The sequence below is a fragment of the Fukomys damarensis genome, unplaced genomic scaffold (genome assembly GCF_012274545.1).
Source record: "Fukomys damarensis isolate Sample0158 unplaced genomic scaffold, DMR_v1.0_HiC HiC_scaffold_5, whole genome shotgun sequence".
Classification (NCBI taxonomy): Eukaryota; Metazoa; Chordata; class Mammalia; order Rodentia; family Bathyergidae; genus Fukomys; species Fukomys damarensis.
The window spans coordinates 35,564,104-35,582,386 of NW_022900917.1; positions in this window are offsets into that span (position 1 = coordinate 35,564,104).

Genomic DNA, 18,283 nt, shown 5'->3' on the forward strand with positions numbered 1-18,283 from the left:
TTTATTCTCATGGGATTCCCCCACAGAGAGGTGGCCACTTCCTTAAATCAGCCAGTCAGGTATGATGATACCTCAAGTCCCAACTGCTTGAAGCAAATAAATAATAAATAAAGATGGTATTTGAGCCTGAAAAAATCATCTACGAGGTCAAGAACCTCCTTTTTGTGAACTCTGTAAGATGTGTCATGCAGAAACAAGAGTTAAAGGTTGGGAGCTTGACTATATACTCCACTTTGGCTTGTAAACTTAAAGTGGTTACTAATCTAGCACCAAGCACATCACTAAAGGTTTTCGCCCCTCTCTTTTTTAACAGTCTGAGTTCTGCTTTCACTCCAGGATAGTTGAGAGTGAGAAATACTGGGAAGAAAAGTTAGCATTCTCACCGAGCACAAACCTGCTGCTAAGCTGGTATTTTGTATTGATTTTTCCTGAAGCCTGTAATCTTGAAAGCTTGTAACAGAGGATGAGGTAAATATCATTTTATTTGCTCAAATAGGTTTAGATTAGATTGAGATGAAAAAGTAGGGACAAGACAAATTAGGACTGAAAGCAGCAATTACAGATTATTGTTTCCAGCAGTAACTAGAATGAGTCATTTCAATGATAAAGAAAGCTTATGGGAAAAATTGGTAACTTTCTCTATAAAAGTAAAATATGAAATTAAATTGTTTGTGTATGAAAATAATCATTTTTTCAAATCACAATCTGTATTCTGGAAGTTTATTTACCAATGTAGCACCAAATTTGACTTGTTACTTTTATACAGTACCAACCAGTGAAATATATCTTTGATTATGAAAATGTATTATAGGTGATATTGTTATTTAGCTTTAAAAAATCTTTGCAGACTAAACTGTAAAATCATAGAGAAGCTCAAGAAGTAATTCCCTCAATCACATGATTTCAGCAAAAAATGGGTACAAAACCATTCAAATGATACTGACAATAGGGCATGGGATTTAAAAGGTTTAACCATGTCTTATCTTAGAGTCTGTTTTATTTCTTCATCTTCAGAGCACTTCAAACATATAAGCTGTTATTCCTTCTTGAGATCAGTAACTTTGAATTGTTCTACCTGTCATTCTGCAGTGACTAGCCTGGCTAGATGTCATGCAATGATTGTTTGCACTTTCATTCTTTCACATTAAATGGCAATCATTCGGTCCTTTTGATTTGTTTCTTTTATTTAGCCCTGAAGTTTTTACACTAGAATCTCATTAAAGCTGAACTAGTGTACTCCTGTCAAAAAACTAATGGAAAAAAGTTTAAAAGTGAAATGTGTCCCGTATATTGTCACTACTGGAGAAGTTGCATCTATCAAGAATTCACAAGTTTAGCACTTTATGTTTTATTGAGTCTGCTTGTCTGTTACTTTCCTCTCTTCCTTTTCATATATAAAATGAGGAAAATCCACAGAAGCCAGGTTAAGTTTTATAGAAGGTAGAATAAGAATATTTAAAAAAATATTTGTCTTACATCTAATACTCTCCTATTTATATTATGTATGTGTGTATGTGCGTTTGTGTGTTCAGGAATAAAAATTAGCATGAATATATATTTTGACATCTGTGTAAATGATGTTTTAGCAAGGCAGATTGCAATTAAAATCAGTTCAAAAATAAATGAGTCCAAATAAGTCACTTAATGAGTTATTTGGACAAGTATTTATAAAAACTCTGTTTTCTGGGCCGGGGATTTAGCTCAGTGGTTTGGTGGCCTGCCTTGTAAGCGCGAAGACTGGAGTTCAATCCCTGGTACTAAAAAAAAAAAAAAAAACCCTCTGTTTTCTTTCATAATGAGGAATATATTCTTTTAATAAGGCAAATAAGTTATGATCAAGGTAAGGACATCAATTAAGCCTAAATAGAGGAACTAGTAAGGATGAGACTTATTAAATTGCATAGGATTTATTTATGCCTAAGTATATCCCATTTTTTTCAGGGAAAAAAATCATCTGGGTCACATTCTCATAATCTAGGCACCACGGACAATGACAAATATATTAATTCAACGTGTCTCCTTTCATCATGCACTGCTGTTTTGAAAGATAAGTGAAATAGATTGTGTGGAGGCTGATCCCTTTCTGAATTCCAGAAAATAAGATAAGTGTCTTCAGAATGCTGGCAAATTAATCCCAGTGAAATTATGAACCACTGACTAAAGATCCGTCCAGAAAAGGATAGAAATGACAAAGGTGAATGCTGTAATTTTAAAGCCACCTTTTCTATTCCTGCTGTACTTGTTTGCTATACTATTACATATTTTATTCTTAACTTCCACATCTAGAAGTGAGATGTCCAATGTATCTCAATTCATAGATTATATATAGACTATTTATTGCTAATGTGGCTGGCTTGTACTTCTCAGTATGGGTAAGATTTGAGATTTGGAATTGTAATACAATTTTATTGTCAGCCTCAAATGCTCTTAAGCTTTCATTGCATATTTTAAATGATATTGTGCCATATAAGTAATGATATATCATCTGAATGTATATCTGGGTAAAAAAGGTCATAAAGACATTTTTCCTTTATTTGTCTTAATTATTTTCTGGATGAATCTTTTGTACTAATTTATGTAAAGATTTCACCAGATTAGAAAAACATAAATTATTTGTTATGAATTGTATCTTTTGCAAGAGACACATGTAAAATATATCCTCTAACACCAAAAAAAAAAAATTGGGACTAATAAATTTAAAAAATGTACTCCAGTTTAAATTGGAGCTATAATTAGGCAAATATATATATGTGTGTGTGTGTGTGTGTATACTATATATAAAATATATACAATATGTATGTGCACACACAGCCACTCTTAAAAATGAATATTTTACATATTTAAAAAGTAAAATATCAAAATCCTGCATACTACAAGCACTATTGAGACAAATAAATTTACTTAAATCTGTATATCTGTCTCATCCAAAGTTCACATGTACATATGAATAATATTTTATCATTGATCTGATATTAAAAGCAAACAGTTGGTTAAAATTATATGTATGATTTCATTTTATTATGGTTTTTAAGGTACTCTATTAGATGTTACAAATGACCTAATACCAAATCTCCAATTTCTTCCATTTTTCTCAGGGAGTTGTTTACACTGGCTAGTTTTTTGCCTGGTGCTAAAGAAACAGCGCCAGGGATTAATTAGCAGTGTCAGGATTAGAGTTGAGAACTTTAGTCTACCAGTCCTGGTCTGGGGTCTTTCCACTAGGTTATGCTGCTGCTCCTCTAGAAAGCAAAGCCAATTCACCTGGCCTGGACTGGGAGAAGATGCTTTTATTTTCAGGACTCATCACAAAGAAAAAGAATTCTGCCTTACTTGTATTTTATTTTTTTCCCCTGAGCAATCTTGCTTGAAAAATCATCATTGCTACCACAACACTATTTGGATGAAATTTTGTAGAAATTGGGCATGCTGTGCCATATGCTTTGAAAAACTGGAGAAAATAAATCTTTATTTGAATTAAGAAAATGCTTTTCTGTAGTTGGAGTCTGCTTGATTTTGAGCATCTCTGCAGGTGCCTGAGCTAGTTGCTGTATATTAAACAATAAGAAATACAGTAATAAAGTCAGCAGGCAAGTAATATAAACAGAACTGGTGAATGCTGTGCCAATTTACCCAAACAAATCAAGTAATATAAACAGAACTGGTGAATGCTGTGCCAATTTACCCAAACAAATCTCCCTATATGCCGTGGTGATTATTCGAAATATCCCCATTGTTTCTAACAGTTTGCTATTCTGATCTAGCATATGTGCCTGACACATTGGAAGTATTGGATGCAGTTGTGGAAACCAGGAAAGAACACAAAGACTGTAGATTCCTTGGTACTGAGAGTAAAATTACCATCCAGGGGTAATACCGAAAAGATACAATGAAAAGAAAAATCTTTTATAATGGGATATACTGTATTAAACTGAGTGTTTAAATTCAAGGTTTTTGTTGGTCGTTTTGACAAACTAAACTCAATTATTTTATTTTATAATGTTTCCCGAAATTTTCTTATGGCCCTTTGGAATTTGTCAAATTAAAATATGTTTGTTGGACCAAATATTCATATTTGATATGCAGTAAAATTCTCAGTAAAATGTGTCAGGGAAACCAAAATCAAACAGTTGGAAGTAGATGGATCAGAACCAATTTACCAGGTTTTCCACAAAATTACACAACAAATTATTGTATCCTAGAGATGTGAGTGAGAATGAAAAAGAACAGTTCATTTGGATATTGCAAATGCACATTCAGTGCCAAGGGAAAAACTTACCTTGACCATAGGATAGATTTTAACTTGTCCTCTGAGTGGACCATTTTTTTGTACAGTTTTGAAGGTAAACTCATAAATGCTTTTATTGAATATACTTTTCATGCACAAGATTATAATCAACATTCCAAACTTCCTCAAAATTTGTAAACTGCTAACACATTAAAAAACTACATACTAAATAGAAAAAAATGTAATTCTCATTGGGGCGACGGATGGAAATAGGACATAGCATTTAATAGTACCTTATTCTTCAAAACCATATTTGTATTCGACCTGTTGCCATAAGCCCCAGAATTTTTAGAAGTGAACAACTGTTTATTCAGTGTGGTCAGTTCACTTTTTGTTAAGTTCCTGATTGACTGAGTAGCCCTCACTGATTTCCAGGAATGTCCCGAGAAAAGTAAAGCTGAAAAGACTGGCATGCCATCCAAGTGTGAGTGTGGGTAACAGAAATGTGTCCACTTACTACTAACTGCAGTACCACCTTCCATCTTGAAACTGACTTGTGTAATGAAATTCCAGATTTTTACATAGTCAAAAGTCATTTTTGTTTGAAATGGGAGTTCAAGGAGTAAATGAGGAAAGAAAAGATGCTTCATTCCAGAAGCAGCATTTAAGCTTAGTCTTGATTGATATGTCGATTTTGAAGTTTCAGAGTTGAGGAACAGTGATATTTTTATTAGAAACATTCTGAGGAAATGGTGTGATGAAGAAATATTCTCTAAAAGAGTTTATCATAGTTTATAAAATTCTAAAGTAACAATTTAAAAATAGGGTAGACAGCCATTTCTTTCATTCTCATTTCAGTTTATATTTGAGACCAAGGAAGTTGACACAAGTTTTCTACTCTCATGGCTTTCTATAATTCTGTGTTAACTCAGGAAAGGACAATGACGGAGCAATACTACTTTGATAGCAGTAATTGTTAATAGGGTTTAAATGTCAACTGTGTACCTCTTTTTTTTTAATCAATGTTCCTGATTAATTGCAGAAGCAATGATGATCAGGATCACTGCATATTCACCTTTTTAAAACCTCAGTTAGACATTCAACTTCCCAGGTTAATCCTTTGTAGTAATCTTGGATCAGTTCATCCCCTTCTTCCTTTCAATGGTTGCTTCAAATCTGTATTGCTGTGTCAAGGAGTTCTACTCACTATCTTCTTCAGTTTCTCCTTGCCTTCCACTGAATCAGAAAGAATGATTATCAGTTTTAGTCTCTGAGAATGAGGGGCCTGTCCCTCTGCCTGTTAAAAGACAAACATTCACTCATATTTCTTTTTACACTCCAACTCTCTACTCCAATATCCATCTTTAAATATTTCCTCTCATCTGGCTTTCTGAAACATGTATGACATCCTCCTTCCTTTACACCAACACAGGAAAGAAGATACAAGAAAACTGCTACTGTTCTGTTCAGATATTGCTTATCCTCTGTCTCACTCACATAGCACTCTGCGCTCATTTAGCATCCAACATATTCTGCTCTGAAATACCTACCTGCGTGTTTGTCTTCTTTGTAAGATTTTTGCAGCCCTGAGCTCAGCTATGGTATCTGGCTCAATGTTGAAGAGCCAGTCCTGGACGGGTAGTGCTTTAGGTAAATATTTGGAAAATGAAATCAATGAATAGTAAATTATGTTTTTTTTTTTGCTCCTTTTTATTGCTTTACATTTTCTAGGCTTTAAAAGATGAACATGTGTATTTCAAGTATAGGTAAAAATATAAACAAGCATAAAATAAGAATTGCTCATGTTTAAGACAACAAACGTGATGAATCTGCAGCCAACGCTGCTACCAGCGGTAGCTGTTGTTCAAACTATATTTTTCTATTAGGATTGCAGTACTGGTATTTTTCCTGGATTTAAAGGGAAAATGAGAGGGAAATAACTTTTATAACAAAATATACAATATTTCTTAAGTTTATTTGGGCACAGTTGAATATAGATGTGATAGATTGATTTTATTAGGTCTATATTTTATATGTTATCTAGTTATGCTTAAATCTGTATCTCTTTTATTATTTATTTTCACAGTTTTAAGCACTGTAATGGCTTTGCCAATACATTAACATTAATATTTATTTTATATATTACATAATAAAATTAACCAGGGACTGCTTTTTTCTACAATTAATCAATTAATTGTAGCTATCAAATATTGGGTAACATAATAGCACCATCAAGTGGAAGCAAACTCTAATTCCAGCAATAACTACCTCTTAGTAGTTCTACAGTTTCTTTGGCCTGTGACTCAGGAGTTTATATTTATCGTCAGTGACTTAGTGCAGCAGTAGAAATGCTGCTGGCTTATGTCAGCGTTCCTCACAATAAGAGAAATCTCTCTTTCCTTAGTTTTCTTACATCTTTTCTGTCTTGCAGACTTTGCTCTCTACCTGGCCTTATATTACCCATAAGTTCAAAAGTTGCAGAACTTCTAACTCCAGATAATCTAATTTTTGGTAATGGATTGTTTTAGCATATTCTCAAATTGTCTCCTTATATTATACTTCTATGTCAAACTAAAATGCAGCTTAACTGCTGAAGGCATTGCATACATTTCTTATAGCTTGGCCATTGGCATATACTAAGTGCTCAATAAATTCTAACCGATTTACTGGTTAATACAGCACATTAAATTTTTCTTCACTTTTTCTTACTTAATATGATTTCCTTAGGATATTTTTCCTTAGGAAAGATCCTACCCCTCATATTTTTAAATTAAAGTAACAACGAACTATTAGGATAAAAAAGAAAATTTTTATTTGTAGCAAAATTAAAGTTGAACATACAATACAGCAAGGACCATTGTAGCTATCCAATTTACTATATTCACTGTCAAACAACAACAACAAAATAGAAACAAAAAATATATCCATAGGTCAGATACCAAGATAGAATAAATGATAGGGGATTATATGATTCAGGGCCAATTTAAATGAAACTTTAAAGCAAAGATTCAGCTGGCTTTCCATACATAATGTGGATTTATTCGTATTACGTTCTGAGAGAATTCTGAAATGATTTATGATCAGCATAATAGATTAAAATATCAAGAGAGATTATAGACCAAGTATAATCCATATAAAGCACTAATGTATATTGCTGGTTGTGAGCACCCCTCACATTATAGTAACTGTAGGACATTTTAAGAAACTCCAGAAGGCTGTCTGAGGGATACTGTGGGGAACAGAGTGAAATCAGCATAATTTCTTAAGCTCCATCTAATGCTGGTTTAATAGTATTTGTATTTTTTACTATCAAGATTATCTTAAACAGAGAGCAGTATATGGGAAACGACACATATGGAAAAACTGAGTAATTCAGACTACCTATTTTAAGTGTTATTAATCTCATTAAATCAGATTGCTTCTTTCAGTTCTTAATACTCCTTGAGCATCTACATATTAAACTTACCTGCTCAATGCACTTGGATTGCCATTGTCTAATAAATGAAAAAACATTGAATGAATCTTTATGTGTTAACCTGATTAAAAGCTGCCTTTATACGTTTTGCTTAAGGCAGAAAGAATTTGAATAACCCTGTTTACAATGCAAGACAATTGCTTTTTTTTTTCTGCAGCCCTAGTAAAAATCATGATTTAACATCCTTTTTTTTTTTTCCTGTGACACTGTAAAACACAATGGCCCTTGTAAAAAGCCTTAGAGAAGCCTGTAGAAATATTAGCTCATCTATATGCCTTAGCCCATCTAATTAAATAGAAATTGTATGTCTTCCGTGTAAAACTCTCTTTGATTAAAGTTAGCCTGGGAATAGGGCTGAGAAGATAATGAATTTCAGTCACCCTCTCTCCAAAAGTTGCAGTGAAATGGATCCTTAAAAACTCTTTAAGATGTGGGTACAAATAATCCAATGAAGAGAACTTGAAACAAGAAAACTTGAAATTTTCAAAATATTGATGAGTTCAACTTCAACCTTCCAATCTATTAATGAAGCTATGTTTCCTAAAACAGTAAGACCTTTTGTGGCCTTGCACATGCATTTCTGAAAAAGGTTTATATTTAATGCTACATTCCGTAGTCGTCCTTCCTCTCAGTGACTGTCACTGACTGTCAGTTCCTGTGTGGTGGTGTAGTCTATGCTGTCAGATCAATTTTTAGAGATAGGGCAAAGTCACAGTAAAATTCAGTAGTGTAGAAAAACCATTAATGTTGAAGGGCCAAGGTATGATATTCTCCAATGAAGCAGAGCTGGCAGGGATTACAATAATGATGAACTCAAATGTACAGATAGTCAAAACAAACATAATCAACCAAGTCTCTGTCTCTCAATGAAAGACTGGAATGAAACTTTAGAAATCATCATTAAGGGAAGGTAGGGGAAAGAAAAAGGCTAAATAAAGTCAACCGGTCAAGATCCTATTAAGGCCAGTGTAGTGTATGTTTTAAATACTTACTGATACTCATATTTATTGCCATATATTGTCACAGGTTAAATAAATAAAATGCATTTATCCCCTAATTTTCTTTGGATTGACCCACATTTTTATTTTAAATAAATATACTTAGCTTCAATCTAAATCTCAGTATGTATAAAACCAGAAGCTCAATGTGATAATTTTTCATATGCATGCCTATACATATAAATTTTACAATAGAAAAGAGTAATATAAAAGTACCTCCTGCTAAGTGATCTCATATACTATTAGTTTTACTTTATCACAGTTTGGAAAAAGCATGGCACAGCTGATGACATTTCAAGAAAGAGGGAAGCCAATCTTTTACGCCAAGGCAGACATAACAATGCCCAAATTTCGAATCAGCTTGATCTTCAAGGGTCTGTTCTGCAAGAGGCCTTCCTGCTGAAGGCACAGGACACATGGGACTGCTAAACACTGAAGAAGCAAGACTTTCATGATCACTTAGCCCAAATCCCTGGTAGAGGTTCAAGACAGTTAAACATCTCCCCCTCTGCCCTGCAGCTGGTAGGAGTGCCTGAGAATTCAGCTCTGTCGGGCCCTATTACATTGTCTTGCACATTCTACTCCTTATTTTGGTGTAACAAAAAAGTACGCATTAAAACAGATATGGAAAGCCAGGCGTGGTGGCGCATGCCTGTAATCCCAGCACTCAGGAGGCTGAGGCGGAAGGATCATTGTGAGTTCGAGACCAGCCTGGGCTACATAGTGAGTTCCAGGTCAGACTCAACTACATAGTGAGACCCTGTCTTAAAAAAAAAAAAATGCAAAACAAAACCACAACAACAACAACAACAAAAAAACCCCACAGATATGGAAAAGTACCAATTTCATAATACCATCAATGTAAAATACCATTTTAAAAGTATGCTGTGTTTAAAATACTAAAATAAAGGCCTTCAATTATATGAGTAAAAATATGAATAAGCTATCTAGTGATTTGCCAGAAAGAAGAAATGAATGTAGAAACGATTTTTCTATAGGGTAAACTCTACAGTGTTTAGTGCAACAGTAATATATTTGTGGTACAACTGCCACCAATTTGAGTATATCAGGGGTCACACTGAAAAGAAGAACAGTTAAATGACAGCCTAGAGATGAAGTTTGGGTTCCAGGAAAGCAGTACAGTGTTCTAGTCAAAGAGGAGAAAGAGAGTTTAGGGACAACGTTGAGGGTGTAAATGAATGTAAAACTGAGTAGGTTCAATTAGAAGTTAGGTGGTGAGCCCATGGCTGTAGAACGACACTCGGAAATTAGATAATGAGAAAATACATTGCAAAAAGGGAAAAGGAGCTAGGATTCCAGTGGACAAGTACTAGGCAGAGTGATATAGCAAGACTGGTTGCAGATTGGTTTGAGATTGCCTGAGTGCAGCACACTGACAAGTGTCCCCTATCACTGACAGTACATTACCTTGGTTTAAGAGACTGAGTCTTCTCCTCTGCATCTACATTAGTCTATTAACTATTTCCTAGGATTCTCCTTCAGCCTACCTTTGCCTGGAATTATTTAAAAAAGCAGGTTCAGTAACAATAAATAAACAACAGAAAAGCTTGTGATCAGAAGTTTTTAGAATCAGAGCAATGAATATGTATTGCACAAGTCATAGTAACAATATTTTGCTTTTTTATTTAGTCTTGGGACTATACTGAATACTTGCTTTTTTGCTTTGGGTTTAATTTATTATTACTCAGCTAATAATAATGACTAAAGAGACAATAACAAAATCATACATTTCTGAGGGGCTATTGTGTTGCTTGCAAGATAATTTATATTAAATTTCTCATTAACATTAGCATTCATTCAAACCTTCATGCATTGAAAAATATGTATTGAACACAATTTCTATGTAGCATTGTTCTGTAAATTCAGAATATAGCAGTGAGCAAGAGACAGAGTTCCTGTCTTCATGAGGCTTGTTAGGGCAACAGGCATTAAAATAATCACATTAATAGCTATAAGTTATATATTTCAATTAGTATAGTGATGACACTATAGTGCTATGAAAGAATAAAATACAACAATGTGAGCAGTAGTAGATGAAGAGAGTGGAATAGATTCTAAAGAATTGTATTTTAATCTGACATAAAAAGAATTACCCAGAGAGAATTGTTGGAGAGTAGCAAGTTGTACATAAGAAGTTTGGGGGTGGAAAAATCATTACAAGTAGAATAAAAAGAATGTTTGGAACTCCTTCACTAGGTAGAAGTATATAGATATGGAAACTGAGAAGATTGGTATTTATAAAGGATGGTGAAGGAGGAGGCTGCTGCAGGTGGCAGAGACAAGGACAGAGAGAGGTATGAGAAAAATAACCTAATACCAACAAATAAACCCTGGTAAGATTGATTGGTTTTAACTATTCAATACTTGATCAAAAGGACCTCATAAACATCTCGAATTTTGTTTGAAGTCCATGCTCCCCACTTAATTTAAGTTCAGATGCAGTTCTCACTAAAGTTTCTGGGTGGGGTAGCAGAATAGGTTCACTCAGGGTGCATGATACTGAAATGTAATGTATGTTATGGTGTTGAGTATAAGCTTTTCATCATTTGTATGATGTAGACTTCTGTTTGATGATGTGGATTGCAAATACCTCCCAAAGGTCCATATTAAAGGCTCAGTCATCAGCCTATGGTATATTGGGAAGAGATTCAAGATTTAAAGGTGGGCTTACTTGAAAGAAGTTAGGCCATTTGAGGAGTATCCTCAAAGAGGTACTGAAACCCAAGTCCTTTACTCTCTCTGTTTCCCATCTGCCATCTGATAAGGAAGATTTGATCTGCTACACTGTTTTGATCACTTTCTCATCGCTATAACACAGTGCCCAACATACCAGATTTAAAAATAGTTTGATTTTAGCTCATGTTTTCAGTCCACAGTTGGCTGGTTCTAAAGAAGGAAGGTATGGCAGAGCACGTGGGAGGAAAAGCTGCTCACATCATGGGGGTCAAAAAACAGTTAGGAAGAGCAGAGGAAGGACATATGCACTTCCAGGTCATGTAAACAGTGACCTGTGTTTCTGCCCAGACCGTGCCTCCTAACAGCAGGTCAGTTATGCAGCCCCCATTATCCATTGCTTTTCAAAACCATCACCTAATAGCACATGAACCTTTGAGGAAACATCTAGAGATAAACCATAATGCATGCATTTCCCTTGTGTCATACTGCTTTGCAGTATGGGATCAAAAACAAAGGGGTCAAGCAGCCATGGACTGAAACCATGAGTCAAGATAAAACTTTGCTCCCTCACATTCATTTTCTAAGGTATTATGTCACACTGATGGAAAGTTAACACAGGTATGATCTCTTAGGTATCATATGTAATGTGCAGCGTGTTCCTAGACAACCAGTGGTAGTCAAAAATTAATTAGACTTTTTAGTGTAAATGTGGTAACAGGTTGTCAGGTTTTGTCCAAATATAAATTTTCAATAAGCAATAAATGCATTCACTTGTATGTAAAGCAAGTCAAGGCCATCAAGACCATACATAGAGGAAGCTTTCTGTCTCTCTCTCTCTCTCTCTCTCTGTGTGTGTGTGTGTGTGTGTGTGTGTGTGTGTGTGTGTATTATGAATTTCAGACAACAAAAAGTCTGTCAATAATGGTTAGAAGGTGTAATTCTACTTTTGAGAAAATAAAAAGGTGAAATAATTTCTTTTGAGTGTACTAAAAATGAAAACAGATTAAAAAGGAAAATAAAGAGAACATCCTTGGTTTAACTGGAGAAAGAATAAAGCATGCCTTTTTAATCTCTGAAGAATTTCTTTCTTCTTCTAATTTTTGCCTAGGGAAGCAAATTCAAAAATAGCCATTTCTGACTTGGGTGTGAATGATACTGTTTTATAGTATCATTATAGAAAAATATGATTTTAACATAATATTCTTGTTATCTGTGCTACAAAGTGGCTAAAGAGCCTAGAAAATTCCACTTGAAGACAAAAGACCTCCAAAATCTATCCTACCATATGCTGTCTCTTGTAATTTTATGAGAAATGCGCAGTCAGTCACATTCGAGTAAGTGTAATTGTAAGTTAAAGAGAAAATGAATATTAATTATTTTAAATATCAGGAGAATTAATTTATATCTTTTGGTAGGCTGACACATTTTCCAAGAACTGCTACTTTAAACATTTTTTAGTTGCTTAAATAATTTAAAAGGGGAATTACCTTTCAGTGGAAAGTATTTTAAAATTTTATTCTTTCCTTCTATTCCCTGTCACAGCTAGCGATATTTCTTAAACGGAACTTTCTGATAATTAAACTTCTGTAATTGTGCAAATTAATTACAGTATATCATTAATAAAATGCATTTATTTTTGTAAATTGTATTTTAGATTTTAAATAAAAGAAAGCTTAATTCTTACCAGTGCTCATAGATATCAGATATTTGGCAGCATATAGACTGAAAAGACAAGAATAGAGAATAAATCTGATGAGCAGACTAATGTGTATAATTTAATCCAAATTATTCACATGACCCCACAAATAGCCTTCTCTAAGAAAGGAGAAATTATTAGAATTTTAATCATGTGGAGTTTTTCAGATTTGTGGACATATCTAGAAAGAAAAAACATTTCCCTTATGAAAATCAGTAATTCAACAATCATTTACCAGCTATTAATAAATAACAGTTTCTATTTTGTTCTTCTGTTTGAGACCTACTTCAAGCTTCAGTTTCTTTCCCTTCCTGTTCTCTTCTCCTCACATACAGGCTCTTCTCTACAATTACATAAGGTGCCATTATTTCTAGGTGACTATACAATTCATTTTAGGATACTAGATCCCTGTGAAAAATATTTATTGTATTTTACAAGGAAATATTTTTGACAACAGCTCAAATGATAAATAACTTGGCAACACCATTTCTTTGGAAATGATGATTCAAAAGCAATTTGATAAAGTTACATTAATAGTAACTAAGCAGTTAATCAAACATAGCACAACTTTCTGCTCCAGAAATAATTCAATCTATTGTGGGCACAAAAATGACTACTGAGATGGTAATTTTCTAGTCTTGGAAATTATGTTTCTTTTCATTTGGTGATATTTTATTGTCGTTGCCTGATATGTAAACCACTTGATATGGATTTACCAAATATGGGTGTCAATGTGTATCAGGTGATGTTTTCTGACTTTCCTTACTTAATGACCTTGATAGCTTTGAGGACTACTGTTTAGGGATATTGTAAGATCATTCTTACTGGAAATTGAGGTTTTTCTCTCAATAGAATTGTGGGTTTTTTGAGGAAGACAAGGGAAGGGAAGGGCTATTTTCATCACCACACATCATGGGTCTAGACTATCAATTTGACTGGCAGTTGTTGGTCTCGATCATTATTACATAGCTGATATAGTGTTTGTCAGATTTTCTTGCTGAGAAGTTGCTCTTCCTCTTACTGTCTCTCTACCTTTCTACATATTCTCATTGAGAATGGTCACTATTTGCAGGCCACACTTAAGGAGTGGGAAGCTATGACCCTATCTTTTAAGGAAAAATAGTTACATATATCTGGAATTCTCTATATAGAAGATTAGTCTCCTCTCCTCCATTTCTAAACTTAGTCAATAATTTATTAATATCAATCTAAACTCATGAATATTAATTTTATCATTTGAGTTATAATCGAATACAATTTTTTGCTTTGTTTTGTTGCTTTGGTTATTCCAGATTTGGCTATTGGGAACTCCTTCAATTGGCTCCTGTACCCCTTTCGGATATTCAAACAATGTGCCTATGGTTTTGGGCAATTTGTTAAGTTTTAATACCATTATCCATTACAACAAATCACTCTTTAGAGTTACTAAATTGATATTTAGAAGAATCGGGGGGAAATTGACATCACAGTGCTATGTTTTGCCTTGCGTGAATATTATGCCCCCTTTTGATTTTTTTAGATTGCTCTTAATGTTCTTTAGTAGTTTTAACATAGTCATCATAAATGACATGGGTTCTTGATTAAATTAGTTTTTAGAGAATCTATTAAATGCTCTGATTTTTATCTGGTTAAGTGTTTTAAGTAAATCTTATATCTGACAACTTTGCTGAAGTTTTTTTTTAATTAATTCATTTATTCCCTTAGATATTTAAGTAAATAGACTATCACCTGCAAAAAATTATTTGGTCTATTATCAACTAGATAATACTTCATATCTAATATTCATACTAAATGGTTTACTTTGGTTTTATAGCTTAATTTTTTGTCAATATGTTTTTGCACCTACTTCAGTATATTATCAAACTTATTTTATGTTCTTGGTCTATCTGTTGCAATATTTCTGCTTCAGATAATATACTTTCTTTAGTTTGTTGTACAGTGTTTCATTATATTTACTTATGCATATAAGCTCTGTTTGAGCTCTAGGATGCTTTCCTAAAAATGTTTGGGAGAAGTTAGAAGAACATGCTGTAGTCTCTGGTGTACAGAAATGGAATGAATTAATCCCTTGGTTAGAGATGCCCAGGGTGGATGAAAGTTCATTTAGTCATTGTTGTCATTTGATACTCACCTTCGATATCCAAGAAGCAGCAGCACAGGGAAGTGTGGTCTGCTTCCTGCAGGTTTAATTGTTCTAAAGTAAAAGGGAAAAGGGGCAATGTGCCCAAGAAAGACATTTATTTCTTTCAAACCCCCCATGCATTTTCATAGTGTCCTGATTTTACATCTCTAGACACATAAGAGATATGAACAGTTCCACAATGCTACAGAAACCGGGCAGGAAATTGGTATAGGCAATAGTATGGAAAAATAGAGAAAAAATCAGACTGTCTCTTTCCAGGCCATTACCCCAGGATGCTGTCAGTCACACTATGAACCATGTTGCAGCTGCTCCCTCAAGACTAGCGGGTTATAGCTTTCACATCATAGATGATGTGAATACCACTACCCTGATTACAAGTACTACTTAGAAGGAGAAATTTTCACTCAGAAATTTCTAATTTGTTGTGTTTTTGCTTTTCACTTGGTTCCAATTTTCCCTCAAAAGTTCCTCTATGGTTCACAGAAACAACTGCTATTTCAAAATCTTACCCAAACTCCCCCCGTTCTGTCTCTGTCTGTCTCTCTGTCTCTCTGTCTCTCTGTCTGTCTGTCTGTCTGTCTCTCTCTCTCTCTCTCACACACACACACACATCATTAGAACAGAAAGAATTCCAAATGATATACTGAATGAGCACTATTATCCATTAAATATAGTATTTGGTGGGTTGTCCTGTAGAAAATTCACTCAGTTTCTCCATTTGAAGTTTTAAAATCCTAAATTGGAGTTTAAAGTTTATATTGTATTTATCTTGAAAAGTATTTTTCTCTTTATTCATTATAATGATGAATTTCAGCTTATAGGTTTAACTACTTCTGTTTCTGGATTAAGTCTTTTTTTCCGCTTAACCAAGAAAGACTAGGTTAGCTACTAGTTTTATTAGTAGCTACTATATTTTATTAGCTATTTTTATTAGTCTTATTCTCTTTTCAATAGCAATTCATAAGAAGGATTATTATTCCTTGACAATTTATAACATTTAGCTACAAAATCATCTTAATTTGCTATCTTTATGTCTTTCTTGCAATTTCATTGTTAAAATTTAGTTTGGATGTATTGTTTTGTCACTTGTGTGTTTTCTGTTTCTGCTAAAATTTGCTTCAGTTTGATAATAAAATATCTTTTAATTATCATTTATTTTCACATATGGATTTTCCTCTTCACTGCTTCAAGCTGACATTTTAATATTACTTCTATGTTTTTAGTGTCACTAAATTATTTTTAAACTTTACATTTTTTTCTTATTTGAATCATCAAGTGATTTTCTTTCTTGATCAATTACTTTATATGCTTTTCCATTTCTATTTCACTGAGTTTGCCTAAATTCCACAAAGCATTTAAAATGATTAAGTTCATTTTTTGGTTCTTAAAGTGAACGATTTTCAGAGATTGACTTGTAATTGGAAAAAATTAATTTATTTCTACTACAATGCAATATATTTGCAATAATGTCCTCTTGTTTACTATTTTTGTATTAGGAAAGCTTTCTTATAGGAAAATCTGTTTTTTTTTCTATTTAGTTTTTTGATGAACTGTGTGTTGCCTTTTATTTTATTTCATTCATAATTTTACATAAAATGAATATTAAGCATTACAGTGTTTTAAATACTATTACCCTTCAACATATAATTTCATGGGCTTATAAATGCATTTGCAAATCTAGATAAATTTATGTAAAACGATGTATGAATAAAGAAGTAAGATATTCTCTGCCAGTGGGATGAGATAGAATAAAAACTGACTATATCATTTGAAATGTGTTTAATTTATACTAATTTTTAAATATTTGGAACAAAATTATTATTTTGCACCATGCTAACATCAAGCAAAGTTACAAGTGAGAAGATTTGTACAAGTTTAACATCTAGAGATAGGGGATTTGACTGCAATGAAGCAACAGTTAAAGAAACAGTGAGAAACACTACTCAGAGCTCTGTTGCAACTCAAAGGGGGATAAATGCTCATTACTCTTTTCCTAGGTTTTATTTTCCTTACATATTTTCTCTATGATTCAATTTGTATTAATATACACTAAGAAACTTTATACAAGATAATGTGTTAGATACTGAGGTGATATTGAGTTGAATTAATAAAAATTTATACCATTAACTTACTTAAAATGCACCAAGGGGAGGTAGACAAGCAAGGATGAAGAGTGAAGTCTCTGAGTCATTTCTGCCTGAGTTTGAATCTTCACTACAGCCTCTCCTAGCTCAGTGACCTTGAGCGAAATATTTGACCTACCTATGTTTTAGTGTCCATGTTTAAAAATTTTCATGATTGTTGGGAAGATCATATAAATAATATAGGTAAAGCAATTAACAGAATTCTTAGCATATAGCATATCTATAAATATCAGATGGTATTTTTATTAAAAGAAATATTTTATTAAGACTAATATTAGAAATCTAGGTGAAGAGTACTATTTAAATGTTAAATATGTACAAAGAATATTTAACTTATAAAATATTTTCTACAAATTATATGTTTTAGAATAAGATCAAGTATAGTATCTGTTCTTAATAATTTAAAATGATATTCACTTGTGTGCCTGCATTTCTAAAATGCACAAAATAAAATCATTTTCTTTAATTTCCTGGAAATGTGTATACACCTGACTTTGTAATATTCTTCTTCTAAAGGGTTGGGATTAAACATTATTTATTCTATTATTTGAGAAAGTATCTCAAAGGAAAATCTGTACTTTTTTCTCTATTTATTTCTTAAAAAAGCATTTGTACTTCTTGGTAAAATTTTTACATGATAGTTTAGAAATTATCACTCATTTTAAATCTAAGGAGATTTATGTATTCATCCTATTTATTCATAAACTGCTTTAGGTTGAGTGTATATGAGGGTTTTAGCAGTTTTATTCATTTTGTCTCCCTAAACATGTAAAATTTATCCTAGTTTCATCAAATAAAAAGAATGCAGAATAAAATAAATTTCTCAAAGGATTATTATACTGTCTATTAAATAATAGCAGCCTCAATCCTAATTTAATTGGTAGCCTACCAACCACTGGAGGAAG